At 45.9% G+C, this 15,629-nt stretch overlaps 1 pseudogene; it reads left to right on the forward strand.

Annotated features, from left to right (window-relative positions):
- Positions 1–13,399: 13,399 nt before the first annotated feature.
- LOC119941288 lies at positions 13,400–15,629 on the forward strand (annotated as a pseudogene).

Raw genomic sequence — 15,629 nt, forward strand, 5'->3', positions numbered from 1 at the left:
CTGCCCGGATCGTCTTTTTACAAAAACGTTCAGGACAAGTCACTCCATCCCCAAAAATCTCCACTGCTTGCCTATCCACCTCCATATCAAACAAAAACTCCTCACCTTTGGTTTTAAAGCACTCCAGTAACTTGCTCCTTTCTACCACACCTCACTTCTCTCTTTCCACAACACAGCCCACATATTTTGCTCCTCTGGTGCTTTCTCACTGTGTCTCGATCTCGCCAAGCCCAGCCTTGGCTCACGTCCTTCCTCTGTCCCGGAATGCCATCCCTCCTCAAATCCGACAGACAATTACACTCCTCACCCCTCACCCCCATCATAGCCTTATTTAAGGCTCAAGACGCCTTACCTGACTAGGCCCAACTTTTTCTCATCTCCCACTCCCTTCTGTGTCTCCCGGACCTGTCCCTTTGCTCTTTCCCCTCCCCAGCCCTTAAGCATATATGTATATATCTGTAATTTAATTTATTTGTATTGATCTCTATCTTCTCCCGCCCCCTCCTCCACCCGCCGCCGGATAGACTGTGAGCTCGTTTTGTGCAGGCACTGTCACCTTCATTGTTGTATTGTGTTTTCCCAAAGGCTTAGTATAGTGCTCTGCACAGAGTTTGCACTTAATAAATACAACTGAATGAATGAATGAATGCATAGACCTCCCGGACAAGGGGAGAGATAATAATAATAATGATGACGATGGCATTTATTAAGCGCTTAATATGTGCAAAGCACTGTTCTAAGTGCTGGGGAAGTTACAAGGTGATCAGGTTGTCCCACGGGGGGCTCACAGTCTTAATCCCCATTTTACAGATGAGGTAACTGAGGCGCAGAGAAGTTAAGTGACTTGCCCAAAGTCACACAGCTGACAAGTGGTGGAGCCGGGGTTTGAACCCATGACCTCTGACTCCAAAGCCTGGGCTCTTTCCACTGAGCCATGCTGCTCTCATATGGACGACCTCAGTTAAACATGCAAGGATCCTATGAAAAGGAATGGATGGACCGTTGCTAGATGGGTAAATGAGTTGTTAAATGAATCGGGGAAAACCACGAAATCATAAACAGAGAAATAGAAGCCTGGCAGAACTTTTAGGCATAGGATTAAGCCTGGAAAGGAAGGGAAGTCTTCATCAGTCTCCTTTTTGTTCGTCTTATCCACGGGTAGAGGGGAAACAAAGTTTGCAAGCCCACCTCAACAGGGGCAGAGAAAAGTGTGGGACCCGCGGAGTGAGACACGACTGCCTCGCGAGTGAACTCTCAGGTCTTAAAGGGGCGGATGGCCAAATTGGAAAAGACCCTAGAGCCCTTAGTGAAGGAATAATTGGAATTAGCCCGACGGAAGCCCGTCAACCCTGTGAACGTATCTGTAGTGTTGCATGGAGATGGTTCAGATTTCTGCACTGGACCTTGGAACCCCTCCAAGATCAATTGGCCCCGAAAATTGTGATGGCTTTCCATTTCCAGGACAGGGAAACCACACTGGGAGTCCACTTCTCACCGCCTTACTTTACCCGGTGATCAGGGAGGGGGAGCTTGAGGGGGAAGCAGGAGTTTCTACCTGGGCTAGGAGAAGAGGTAATGTTCAGGGCAGAACGATAACTCGATTTAGTGGACAATAACACAGCGAATTATAAGAGCAATATTCTCCAAAGAGAAGCAGTGTGGCTCAGTGGGAACAGCACAGGCTTTGGAGTCAAAGGTCACGGGTTCAAATCCCAGCCTCGCCAATTGTCAGCTGTGCGACTTTGGGCAAGTCACTTAAATTATCTGTGCCACAGTTAGCTCATCAGTAAAATGGGGATTAAGACTGTGAGCCCCCCGTGGGACAACCTGATCACCTTGTAACCTCCCTAGCGTTTAGAACAGTTCTTTGCACATAGTAAGCACTTAATAAAACCGCTTAATAAAAAAACAGCCCAAGGAGTGTTAGCCTCTATTGTAGAAGGGAAGTCACTTATGATTCCCTAAAAACATCTTCATTCAGTTTCAAGTATGGAAAGAGTGCATGAACATGTTGGGACTAAGGTCCCCCTCGTGTTTCGGTGGTAGAATTGTTGTGTAGGATGTTCTGGGGATGTCAAAGAGTTGTTATTTTGAGGTGATGAGTGTACAGAGTTTATGTATTTGGATATGGGTGGGGCAGGAATGAGGCATGGTTGTAAAGATGGACAAGAGTGAGAGGCTTGAAGGAAAGGCCCAAAGGGTTTTCTTTAAAGAGATAATTGGGGAGTGAAAAAATGGGAGGGAGTGCCAATGTTTCAGGAAGATAAGGATTTAGGCACTTTTTTCGGGGGGGGGGGGGAATGGAAATGAACAATTCATTTGACAGGAGGGATTGGCTGAGGTGGCTTTTCTGTGTAAAGTATGTATAAAATGAATTATGTTCAATGAACTGGCCAGTGTTGTGAAGTGTTGTGAAAATGTGTAGTGTGCACTGTGAGGAGAAATACTTGACTGAATGTGGGTAATTTCAAAGGTTGAGGGTCATCTTGCTGGTTTAGCCTTTTTAAGATGCTCCCCTTCTCTTAGTTCATTACACAGAATTTACAAATGAGGCTTGGGAGCAGATAAGAAAGCCCTAAGAGGCTGGAGCTATTGTTAAAAATATCAAAGAGAAAATTTATTTAAAGAGAAGGCGCCTTATCTCAAACAAATGGGCAACTCTCAAACGAGTAGTTAGCTCTCAAATGAATGGTTAACTAGCTTTATTGTGAAGAACGGATCACATTGTTGGAAAAGTTAATTCTCAACTAGTTAATCAAAGAGGTAATTGGGAAAGGGGAATTTTTCAGTTGCTCTTACAGGGCTAAGTATGCCTGTTGAAATTTGATTCGGTTATTGGAACTGAGTTTCCACTGACATTCTACTGTGTTTGTTAATTTGGTAAAGAGGTGTAGACGCAAATTGAGGACAAATTTCATCTTATGTCCTCCTGTTATAAATAACAGTAATAATGATAATAATGACATTTACTAAGCTCTTACTATGTGCAAAGCACTGTTCTAGGCGCTGGGGAGGTTACAAGGTGTTCAGGCTGTCCCACGGGGTGCTCACAGTCTTAATCCCCATTAACTGAGGTAACTGAGGCCCAGAGAAGTGAAGTGACGTGCCCAAAGTCACACAGCTGGCAATTGGCGGACCCGTATTTGAACCCATGACCTCTGACTCCAAAGCCTTTCCACTGAGCCACGCTGTTCCTCTCTAAATGTACTAGTTTGAGCAAAGAATTTTTCCTTGATGCATTCTCTAGGGAACTAACGATGTTGAGTGAAAATGAATAGAAAGAATGTAAAGAAAGCATTATATAAGTAATATAATGTTCCTCATATAATTTTGGATAAATGAGCGTTTGACAATTTGGTGTAAAGAAATGTTGTTCTGAAAGAATAGGTAATACTATGATTGAAGGGAAACTTTTGTAATAATTGGATCTGCATTTTTCATGAATGGGAACTAGAGGAGACCCTAAAGAATTTGTTAAAAACACGGTAAGCATACTGGTTTGAATAAATTTCTTGGGGAATGGACCAGCAATGGGATATCTCCTTTATTGAACATAGGGACATAGGTTCCCCTGAAGCCCCAGCTTTCTGAACGGCTCCTAAGAATTAACTAAAGTAGAATTAAGTGGGAGAAACTTATACTAGCTATGAATCTTAAGACGTCTGATAAGGGGACAGCTGCAAACAAAAGCGGGATTTGATTGCTGAGTATACCAATTGAATTTATTGAAAATAGGATTTATTTGTTAATCTTTGCTTGTTAAATTTATCGTTTGGCTCAAATAGTGTTAAATATATAATTTCCATTATGTTGAATGTGAAGACAATACAAAATCTGTATTCATTCATTCAATCGTTTTTATTGATCACTTACTGTGTGCAGAGCTCTGTACTAAGCGCTTGGGAAGTACAAGTTGGCAACATATAGAGACGGTCCCTACCTAACAGTGAGAATCTATATGCAGTCTCTAATATAGCCTGGTAAATGGCTCTACCACTTGCCTGCTGTGTGATCTTGGACAGGTCACTTCACTTCCCTGGGCCTCAATCACCTCGTCTGTAAAATGGGGATGGAGACTGTGAGCCGCATGTGGAACAGGGACTGTGTCCAACAAGTGGGTGCTTAACCCACACCATTATCATCATAATTATTATTATTAATGTTTGTTACTCTGTGAGATACACGATCATATGTAAAGGAAAGGGTCTGGTTGTTTATCTTTGTCTTCACAATTTTGTTTCCTTTAAATTGGGAAGGATCAAACATTATATCCCAAGGATTTGAAAATTTACTAAAGGAATATGATCCGAGATAACTGTTAACATTGCTAAGGATGATTCTTAAGTACTAACGGGAAAGAATTGTTATTTCAAATTTTATCAACTGTATCTGACTATATGATGCTGTTGGTTACTTATCGGCCCATTAATTCTATTGTTTGGATCATTTCTTCCAATAATTTAGTCCAGTAGGGCATATTATCTCCAGTGAATCAACATTTTGCCATGGTAGGAGAGTTTGCATACACCAATGAAGCTTAGTTCTATGCCCCTGAGAGATACTCTTGCTAGTGTTACCCATAACGGAAAGGTCTAAGGAAAAGCATCAGACCAAGTTGATTTACCTGTGCTGGGCAGCAGCGGCTTGGGAAAGAGTCAAAGGCAGTTGATCAAATGATCAAAATTTTGAGGCAAGACATCAGAGACTCAGGTTTTCACTGCAGGGAGAGAGGCAATGGTAAACCATTTCCGTAATTTCACCAAGAAAACTCTATGGATGCACATGCCAGAACAGATGTAGTGCTGGACGATGAGCCCCTTAGATTGGAAGGCTTTCAAAGAGCTCCTGGGGAAGAGCCGAGCAGATGATGTCTCAGGGTATTGTGGGTGTTAATTGCATGGCCAGAATAAAGACTTCAGGACCTCCAGTCGCTGATGTTGCCATATGATAAATGAGTATCCGAAGCTGTAAATATACCCTTATTATTGAAACATGGAAGGTGCAAACTATGAACCAGGGAAAGTTAGAAATAGTCAAAAATGAAATGGACCCATTGTCATCCTAGGAATAAGCGAACTGAAACAGACTGGTATTGGGCAGGTTTTCCAATCGAATGAGCACATCGTATACTACTCTACTCATGTTGAAAACAGAAGAAATAGTGTAGTGGTAATTGTGACAGAGAAAATTCCTGTTATCGGATATAATGCTGTCAATGACCGATTGATATTTGTTAGATTCAGAGGAAAACCATTCAATTTGACAGTGCGTCAGGTGTATACCCCAACAGCAGGTGCAGAGCAAGAAGAAAGAGATAGCGAGAAGCAGAAGAAGAAGAAAGAAGAAAGAGAGAAGCAGGGTGGCTCAATGGAAAGAGCCCTGGCTTTGGAGTCAGAGGTCATGGGTTCAAATCCCGGCTCCATCAATTGTCAGCTGTGTGACTTTGGGCAAATCACTTAACTTCTCGGTGCCTCGGTTCCTTCATATGTAAAATCGGGATTAAGACTGTGAGCCCCAGCGGGACAACCTGATCACCTTGTAACCTCCCCAGCGCTTAGAACAGTGCTTTGCACATCGTAAGCGCTTAAAAAATGCTATTATTATTATTATTATTATATAGGTTTTACTATGAAGTGCAGAGAGAGGGATTGATAAAAGCTGCAAGCAAAATGTGTAGATTGTCACTGGGGATTCGAAAGCTAAAGTTGGTAATGGAATGGGAATTGAAGTTGTTGGAAAATATGGCCTTGAAAATCGGAATCAAGCCGGGGACCGACTTACTGATTTCTTTGAATCAAATTAGGTGTTTATTGCCATCACCTTCTTTATCGAACCTAAACAACAACTGAAAACATGGACTTCAACAGATGGACTATATAGAAATCAACTATACTATGTTATTTGCACAAAGAGATGGAGGAGTTGCATTTTGGCAGCAAAAACATGTCCTGGAGCTGATTGTGGAGCAGAGCAGGAGCTCAGGCTGAAACTTAGAATGATCCATCATGCCCTACAGCTGCCCAAATATGACATGGCACATATTCCTCCTTTATTTAAGGATCATGTAAAAAATAGATTTGAGGCATTTAATGTCACAGACAAGGAACCAGACAAAATGTGGACGGAGACTGAAAATGCCATCAAGGAAGAAAATGACACAGTATTGCGAAAGGTCAAGAAGAAGAAAAAGCCAAAATGTTTGTCAGACATAACTCTGGAAGTGCCAAAATAGGGAAGGAAGCGAAATCAGAGGAGAGAAGATCCTGGTTAAAGAACTAAACCGAGATTTCCAGCGCTCTTCCAGGGAAGACAAACAGGAATATTATAACAGCATATGTAAAGAAATGGAAGTCAATAACAAATACGACAGACAAGATCACTATTTCAGAAGATTAAGGAAATTAAGGGAACATTTTGTCCTCGCATTGTCCTTGTCAAAAGCAAAGATGGACTGGTGATAAATGTTACCAGTGGAATCAAACAGAGATGGAAAGAATGCACACAGGAACTATACCAGAAAGATAGCAATATACAAAAAGTATTTGAAGAAGCTCCTTTTGAATTAGAGCCACTCAATATGGAAAGTGAAGTTAGATCAGCTTTACACTGTCTCGCCAAAAATAAGGCACCTGGCTTTGTTGGCCTGCCTATTGAGGTGTTTCAGGCAGCTGGGAAGGAATCAGTTAAAGTCAACTGATTCCTCAACACGCTATCTGACCTTGGCTTCACAGACTCCGTCCTCTCCTGGTTCTCCTCTTATCTCTCCGGTCGTTCTTTCTCAGTCTCTTTTGCAGGCTCCTCCTCCCCCTCCCATCCTCTTACTGTGGGGGTTCCCCAACGTTCAGTGCTTGGTCCCCTTCTGTTCTCAATATACACTCACTCCCTTGGTGACCTCATTCGCTCCCACGGCTTCAACTATCATCTCTACGCTGATGACACCCAGATCTACATCTCTGCCCCTGCTCTCTCCCCCTCCCTCCAGGCTCGCATCTCCTCCTGCCTTCAGGACATCTCCATCTGGATGTCCGCCCGCCACCTAAAGCTCAACATGTCGAAGACTGAGCTCCTTGTCTTCCCTCCCAAACCTTGTCCTCTCCCTGACTTTCCCATCTCTGTTGACGGCACTACCATCCTTCCCGTCTCACAAGCCCGCAACCTTGGTGTCATCCTCGACTCCGCTCTCTCATTCACCCCTCACATCCAAGCCGTCACCAAAACCTGCCGGTCTCAGCTCCGCAACATTGCCAAGATCCGCCCTTTCCTCTCCATCCAAACCGCTACCCTGCTAATTCAAGCTCTCATCCTAACCCGTCTGGACTACTGCACTAGCCTTCTCTCTGATCTCCCTTCCTCGTGTCTCTCTCCACTTCAATCCATACTTCATGCTGCTGCCCGGATTATCTTTGTCCAGAAACGCTCTGGACATATTACTCCCCTCCTCAAAAACCTCCAATGGCTACCGATCAATCTGCGCATCAGGCAGAAACTCCTCACCCTGGGCTTCAAGGCTCTCCATCACCTCGCCCCCTCCTACCTCACCTCCCTTCTCTCCTTCTACTGCCCAGCCCGCACCCTCCGCTCCTCCACCACTAATCTCCTCACTGTACCTCGCTCTCGCCTGTCCCGCCATCGACCCCCGGCCCACGTCATCCCCCGGGCCTGGAATGCCCTCCCTCTGCCCAACCGCCAAGCTAGCTCTCTTCCTCCCTTCAAGGCCCTGCTGAGAGCTCACCTCCTCCAGGAGGCCTTCCCAGACTGAGCCCCTTCTTTCCTCTCCCCCTCGTCCCCCTCTCCATCTCCCCGTCTTACCTCCTTCCCTTGCCCACAGCACCTGTATATATGTATATATGGTTGTACATATTTATTACTCTATTTATTTATTTATTTAGTTATTTGTTTTACTTGTACATTTCTATCCTACTTATTTTATTTTGTTGGTATGTTTGGTTCTGTTCTCTGTCTCCCCCTTGTAGACTGTGAGCCCACTGTTGGGTAGGGACTGTCTCTATGTGATGCCAATTTGTACTTCCCAAGCGCTTAGTACAGTGCTCTGCACATAGTAAGCGCTCAATAAATACGATTGATTGATTGATTGATTAAAGTCCTTATCAAATTATGTCAACAGGTATGGCTAACTACTAAATGGTCAACTGATTGAAAGAGATCCATTTATGTTCCAATACCGAAGAAAGGAGAGTCACCTAAATGTGACAATTATTGTATTATTGAGTTTACTTGATCTCACATGACAGCAACGTACTGCTAAAAGTTGTACAACGTCGAATGGAGATCTACGTGGAACGCGATTTACATTTGGGAAGGGATGAAGGATGAAAGTCCTACATTGCTGATGTCTGCTGGATAATTGAAAGGACAAGAGAATATCTAAAGGAAGTCAACATATGTTTTATTGATTATAGTATGTCCTTTCACTACGTGGATCACGAGAAACTCTGGAGCACATTAAGGAAATGGGAATGCCGGATCATTTAATTGCATTAATATGGAACCTGTACGACAAACAGTTGGCTACAAAAAGAGCAAACTATGGACAAACGGATTGGTTTCCCATTAGCAAAGGTGTAAGACAAGGATGTATTTTATCGCCTTATCTGTTCATGCTTTATACCAATCAATCAATCAATCAATCAATCGTACTTATTGAGCGCTTACTATGTGCAAAGCACTGTACTAAGCGCTTGGGAAGTACAAGTTGGCAACATATAGAGACAGTCCCTATCCAACAGTGGGCTTACAGTCTAAAAGGGGGAGACAGAGAACAAAACCAAGCATACTAACAAAATAAAATAAATAGAATAGATATGTACAAGTAAAATAAATAAATAAATAAATAAATAGAGTAATAAATATGTACAAACATATATACATATATACAGGTGCTGTGGAGAAGAGAAGGAGGTAAGATGGGGGGGATGGAGAGGGGGACGAGAGGGAGAAGAGGGAAGGGGCTCAGTCTGGGAAGGCCTCCTGGAGGAGGTGAGCTCTCAGTAGGGCTTTGAAGGGAGGAAGAGAGCTAGCTTGGCGGATGGGCAGAGGGAGGGCATTCCAGGCCCGGGGGATGACGTGGGCCGGGGGTCGACGACGGGACAGGCGAGAACGAGGTACGGTGAGGAGATTAGCGGCAGAGGAGCAGAGGGTGCGGGGTGGTCTGTAGAAGGAGAGAAGGGAGGTGAGGTAGGAGGGGGAGAGATGATGGAGAGCCTTGAAGCCCAGGGTGAGGAGTTTCTGCCTGATACCTAATACCAAATACCTAATGAGAGAAGCTGGATTGGATGAAATCAACCGGGAAGTAAAGACTTGAGGAAGGAATATAAACAATAGAAAGAACATCAATTCTTTTGAAATGTGGTATTTGAGATGGCCTTGTGAATCCCATGGACTGCCTAAAAAATAAGCAAGTGGAGTCTGGAGCAAATTAAAACAAAGTGGTCTTTGGAAGGCCTAATGACTCGACATAAATTAGCATACCTTGGACACATACTCAGGAGAACTTATTGTCTGGAGAAGACACTAATACTAGGAAAACTCCAGAGAAAACGAGGAAGAGGCAAACCAGCAGCTAGATGGATAGAGACACTAACAATGATAACGGAAGAAACATTAGAAAGGTTGTGGATTATGGAAGAGGACAGGAAGTTCTGCAGAAAGGATATCCAAGAAGTCTTTTTGAATGGGGAACGATTCGATGGCACTTAATGATAATAAGGGCACATTGGTTTCCACAAAGGTCCAGCAAAGGGATCATTGCTTAACAGCCTATCAGACAGCCTGTCTTCAGTCTGAGCCATGATATAAAAGGGACAACGACATGGTCTCACCAGACCACTTGATCCAGAAAATGTGATCACCAGTATCATCTGGGTAGAGATGGGGACTCCAAGACCCTAAGAACATTTTTCCTTTGCTAGGTGGCTTGCTTTGGATAGTTGTTGACGTGATTTTTATTGATAACTGTAAACAGAGAGCAACAGAACACCTAGTGAATAATAGATGTTACATATGTATCTGGTAGAAGCCCTCATGTTATCATTTTGGTGGGGGCACAAGGACTTTGACACTGTGGACCACCCCCTTCTCCTCAACACGCTATCTGACCTTGGCTTCACAGACTCCGTCCTCTCCTGGTTCTCCTCTTATCTCTCCGGTCGTTCTTTCTCAGTCTCTTTTGCAGGCTCCTCCTCCCCCTCCCATCCTCTTACTGTGGGGGTTCCCCAACGTTCAGTGCTTGGTCCCCTTCTGTTCTCAATATACACTCACTCCCTTGGTGACCTCATTCGCTCCCACGGCTTCAACTATCATCTCTACGCTGATGACACCCAGATCTACATCTCTGCCCCTGCTCTCTCCCCCTCCCTCCAGGCTCGCATCTCCTCCTGCCTTCAGGACATCTCCATCTGGATGTCCGCCCGCCACCTAAAGCTCAACATGTCGAAGACTGAGCTCCTTGTCTTCCCTCCCAAACCTTGTCCTCTCCCTGACTTTCCCATCTCTGTTGACGGCACTACCATCCTTCCCGTCTCACAAGCCCGCAACCTTGGTGTCATCCTCGACTCCGCTCTCTCATTCACCCCTCACATCCAAGCCGTCACCAAAACCTGCCGGTCTCAGCTCCGCAACATTGCCAAGATCCGCCCTTTCCTCTCCATCCAAACTGCTACCCTGCTCATTCAAGCTCTCATCCTATCCCGTCTGGACTACTGCACCAGCCTTCTCTCTGATCTCCCATCCTCGTGTCTCTCTCCACTTCAATCCATACTTCATGCTGCTGCCCGAATTATCTTTGTCCAGAAACGCTCTGGGCATATTACTCCCCTCCTCAAAAATCTCCAGTGGCTACCAATCAATCTGCGCATCAGGCAGAAACTCCTCACCCTGGGCTTCAAGGCTCTCCATCACCTCGCCCCCTCCTACCTCACCTCCCTTCTCTCCTTCTACTGCCCAGCCCACACCCTCCGCTCCTCCACCACTAATCTCCTCACTGTACCTCGTTCTCGTCTGTCCCGCCATCGACCCCCGGCCCACGTCATCCCCCGGGCCTGGAATGCCCTCCCTCTGCCCATCCGCCAAGCTAGCTCTCTTCCTCCCTTCAAGGCCCTGCTGAGAGCTCACCTCCTCCAGGAGGCCTTCCCAGACCGAGCCCCTTCCTTCCTCTCCCCCTCGTCCCCCTCTCCATCCCCCCATCTTACCTCCTTCCCTTCTCCACAGCACCCGTATATATGTATATATGGTTGTACATATTTATTACTCTATTTATTTATTTATTTTACTTGTACATTTCTATCCTATTTATTTTATTCTGTTGGTATGTTTGGTTCTGTTCTCTGTCTCCCCCTTTTAGACTGTGAGCCCACTGTTGGGTAGGGACTGTCTCTATATGTTGCCAATTTGTACTTCCCAAGCGCTTAGTACAGTGCTCTGCACATAGTAAGCGCTCAATAAATACGATTGATTGATTGATTGATTGATTGATTCCCTCAGCAGCATAGTAATCTTCCTGACAGTCCTTTTCCTGGCCATCCTGTTGTTTCCCAGCTAAAAAGAAGAGCTAAGGAAAACTGATAGCAAAGAACAAGATGAAAGTGAAGTCCTGCATCCCACTGTCATTCTATTGCTGCTTCAGGTGATTGTGTCACTTTGCCTTGTTACTTTACTGATGGACACGCGACAAGGTATGGATACTAATGCGTGAGTGTAATTTTTTTGCTAAGAGGAGCACCTGCTATTCAGTTTTAGTTGAGTTGTCACTGCGACCCCGTCCACAGCACGTTTGCATATATCTGGCCTCACCCATCTACCAGAAAAGGTCTCATCTGAACCGGCAAGAGGATACCATGTGCTGTACATGGCAGCCCACTGGTCACAGTAATCCAGGTGGCTGGGATCCACAGGGTGGCCACGAACGGAGAAGTGGAATGTGACAAGCCTGAGGCCTGGACTTCATTTTGCTTGGCCAAGATGCCATTGGCTTGAAGTGGTCACAGCATATATGCCACTATCCCTCGGTTAGCAGATGCTGTTGACGACTTTAACTGCAGCTGCTGACCTTGATGGGATAAAGAAGTGGTAATCACTTATGTCTCGAGCTAAGGATGAGGGCAAGACGAGGCCAAGCAACTACAAATGAAAATTAAATGGATCCGGCCAGATACCCCTATTTAAAATGACACTGAGAAACAACATTTTGACCCCACTTTGACCTGGGTGTCCATGCCGCCTGTTGCCACCACATGAAGATTTAAGTCACCCTGGGTAGGTAAAGCCAATGTACACATGCGTGTTCCCTAGGCCGCAACCCCAGCCAACGGAGCACTAGAGTCCACAGAACTCAGATCAAGGCCAGTACCTGGAAAGTTGTTCTCACAAACTGAAGGAAAGCTCACACATTCCGCAAACGGTGTAGGCGAGAGAGGGAGGGTCGATTCAAGGTGCCGACACCGTTAAAAATGAAGTGCAGTCCGCCCTTTGGTATTTGAGCTGCAGGGAGTGCACCCACAGAGGTGAAGCCCCATAGTAGAGGTCTGACACCAGAGAAATCATTGGCGCAAACTTCCCTTCCTTTCATGCAAATCCAGTCCCCATGAATGGTTCCTGGGCTCTGATACAGGACCAACAGTCTGACTATCTTCTGACAGGAGGCAGGTCAACGGGCCATCGACAGTCCAGTGACTCCACCTCGGCCCCTCTCCAGAGGCTGCCATGGATCTGGCCAAATGCCTCCGGGAAGAGTTGACCTACTCGGTCTGCATGGAGTACTTCATCGACTCGTGACCTCTGCCAACTGTGTCCTCGCATGCCCGGATGAAGTTCAGACGTCCTTCTTCTGCCCAGAGTACCATGGGGCCTGCCAGCTGAAGGGACTGGAGATGAATCAAACTCTGGGGAGGTTAGTAGTGCTCCGAAAGCATCTCGGACCTCACCTACTGCGGGGCGCCGCCGAAGAGGAGGAGGAGCTTTATGAGACACACCAGTAATCTCTGCAGCTGTTCTGTCAGGAGGACGACACCACAATCTGTGTGTCCTGCTGCTGTTACAAGGAGCACGGGGAATGGAACGTCAGTCCAAATAGAAGAGGCTGCGAAGGACTACATGGAAAGTTGTCTGCTACGTGGCCAACCCAAGGAAAGTGTTAAATGTCGAATTAGAATGCCTTTGACCGGTGCAACGCCGATATCTCCCTATGCTACTCCCGAGGCCCAGGAACTAGGTAAGAGAGGCCCAAAGCAGCACACACGTAATCTGAGCGTGCCGAAGATCTAGTTCAAGTTCATCGACGGCCGCTGCGCATTTCAGGAGAGGTTCCAGGAGCTTCTTCATCCACTGTGGACAAAATCTGAAGAGATGCAGTCTGTGCTAGCTGCAGAAAAAAAAGAATTCAGCGATGGTGAAGGTGAGATTCTGGTCCCGTCCGGGGGTGACCCTTCTTGACCATTAGACCAATGACCATTGACCACTGACCATTACTCAATTTATTTTATCAGTGATGTGTACAGAGCTATACTTCTATTCATTATGATAGTATTGACCATCATTTACTTATTTATTTTACTTGTACATATCTATTCCATTTATTTTATTTTGTTAGTATGTTTGGTTTTGTTCTCTGTCTCCCCCATTTTAGACTGTGAGCCCACTGTTGGGTAGGGACTGTCTCTATATGTTGCCAACTTGTAATTCCCAAGCGTTTAGTACAGTGCTGTCCACACAGTAAGCGCTCAATAAATACGATTGATGATGATGATTAGAGGGAGGTTCAATGAGTTCTTTGGCCTATTGACTCTCCTTTCCACCCCGACCTCTTTCTCGGCAGGAGGAGGCACAGAAATGGAGGCGGAATCCCGATTCCAAGTTTGTGAAAATGCACCAATTGCGGGATGAGGAGCTCTAGCTGGGGCCTCGGAGCCTGGAGAAGGATGCAAGGGAGAATCTGGAGAACCTGAGGCAGAACGAGGATCATCGGTTCCAGCAGAACTACACTCTTCAGGGGCTAATCACAGAGCTGGAGACGAAGTGCCAGAGGGGGAGCATTAAGCTGATGCAGGTGAGAATTCAGGAAACAAGCTTGAAGCAGATGTGGAGGGAGCACAGAAAGGCTCTTCCAGGTTTTCCGCAGGACCATGCCCGGAGTCACCGCTTCCCTTCTCGGGAGGGTCTTTCATAGCCGGGTCCTGGATTCATTCATTCAATCGTATTTATTGAGTGCTTACTATCTATAAAGCGCTGAACAGGTGCATCCCTCCATCCAGGGCTATGGGCAAAGCTTCAAGCCCAGGGGACGACAACACTGATTGACCAGAAGGGAATGTTCATAATCTCAGGATCTCAGATCTTAGCTGTTAGAATGAAAGAGGTACAGCGGGGATCGATGCAGTGCCTACACGGACAGCCATGTTACAGGAAGGTGTGGACAGGGAATACGTCGATAGCCCAACTACTAGTCTAGTGTCTTCTTTCTTCTTAGGACATGAGAGGAACACTGTGCAGGTACCTAAGTGATCTGTGTTCCTTAAGGACGATCCGAGAAATGAAGGTCCAAGACGTTCACGTGCAACACGGGGTTTGGGGGATTTTCTTGGAAGGGCACAAAGGAATTGTTCCACGTGACATGCTGAGGACTAAGATTAAAGAGAATTCTTCATGACCGACTCTCTGCTGTTTCTAGGAGTGTGTCAGTGCTGCAGCAGTGGCCAAAGACCACCACGTCCCTGGAGGTGACCCCATGCTGGGTGCCTGGGTTGAGAGAAATACTCAACAGATATGCAGGTGAGTGAAAGCCCATGGGCTCTTCTTGAGTCAATCCTCTGAAAAATTCAGAAGATTGAAAAATTCCACGCCAAATTCCTGTCTCACACAGTACCTCCAGCGTAAGACCCTGACTGGGGCTGTCAAGTTGTTGCCATTTTACTGAAGGATGGGCCGTGTTTGCCATCCTGTATAGAGGCAGCTATGTGTTCACCTGTGGGACTCGAATACGATGGGCTGGGATTTCAAGTCCCTAATATTGATAGGGCTTTGGACCTGAAATCCCTACGAAATCTTGATTGGCTTCCCACATGTCCTTTTCCCTCTCCCTGATGGGAGGACGTCTTCTCTTCCCACTTCCAGTGGGCTAAGAACACATCCAGATGTGCTCTCACCACTGCAGTGGAGAAAAAGATGACCGAATCCCCAAACTCCAAACACCTGTGGAAGACAGGAATAGCATGTGGTGGGTGCAATGAACCTTTTCTCTCTCTACGCAGTGGACATGACCCTGGACTCAAACCCAGCCAGTCGCCATCTCATTGTATTGTAGAATCAGAGGATTGTGACATTCGTGGAAGCCCCGCAGGATGTGCCAGACAAACAGGATCGATTCGAAAATTGTGGCCATGTTTTGGGCTTCCCGGTGTTGATCTCGGTGCTGCACTACTGGGAGATGGAGGTGGGAGACAAACCGGACTTGGAAGTGGCGATGTGTTACGAATAGATGAGCAGGAAGAACAACGTGCCAGCTTTTCACTGATGGACTTCCTGTCTATACTTGGGAGCAGTTTCTGTATCTCTTTTTCCTTCACCTAGCTCACTGTCACCCTTCCTATCTGCCAGGCTGGGTTTTTCCTGGATTATGA

This window comes from Tachyglossus aculeatus, chromosome 20 (assembly GCF_015852505.1).
Source record: "Tachyglossus aculeatus isolate mTacAcu1 chromosome 20, mTacAcu1.pri, whole genome shotgun sequence".
In the NCBI taxonomy this organism is placed as follows: Eukaryota; Metazoa; Chordata; class Mammalia; order Monotremata; family Tachyglossidae; genus Tachyglossus; species Tachyglossus aculeatus.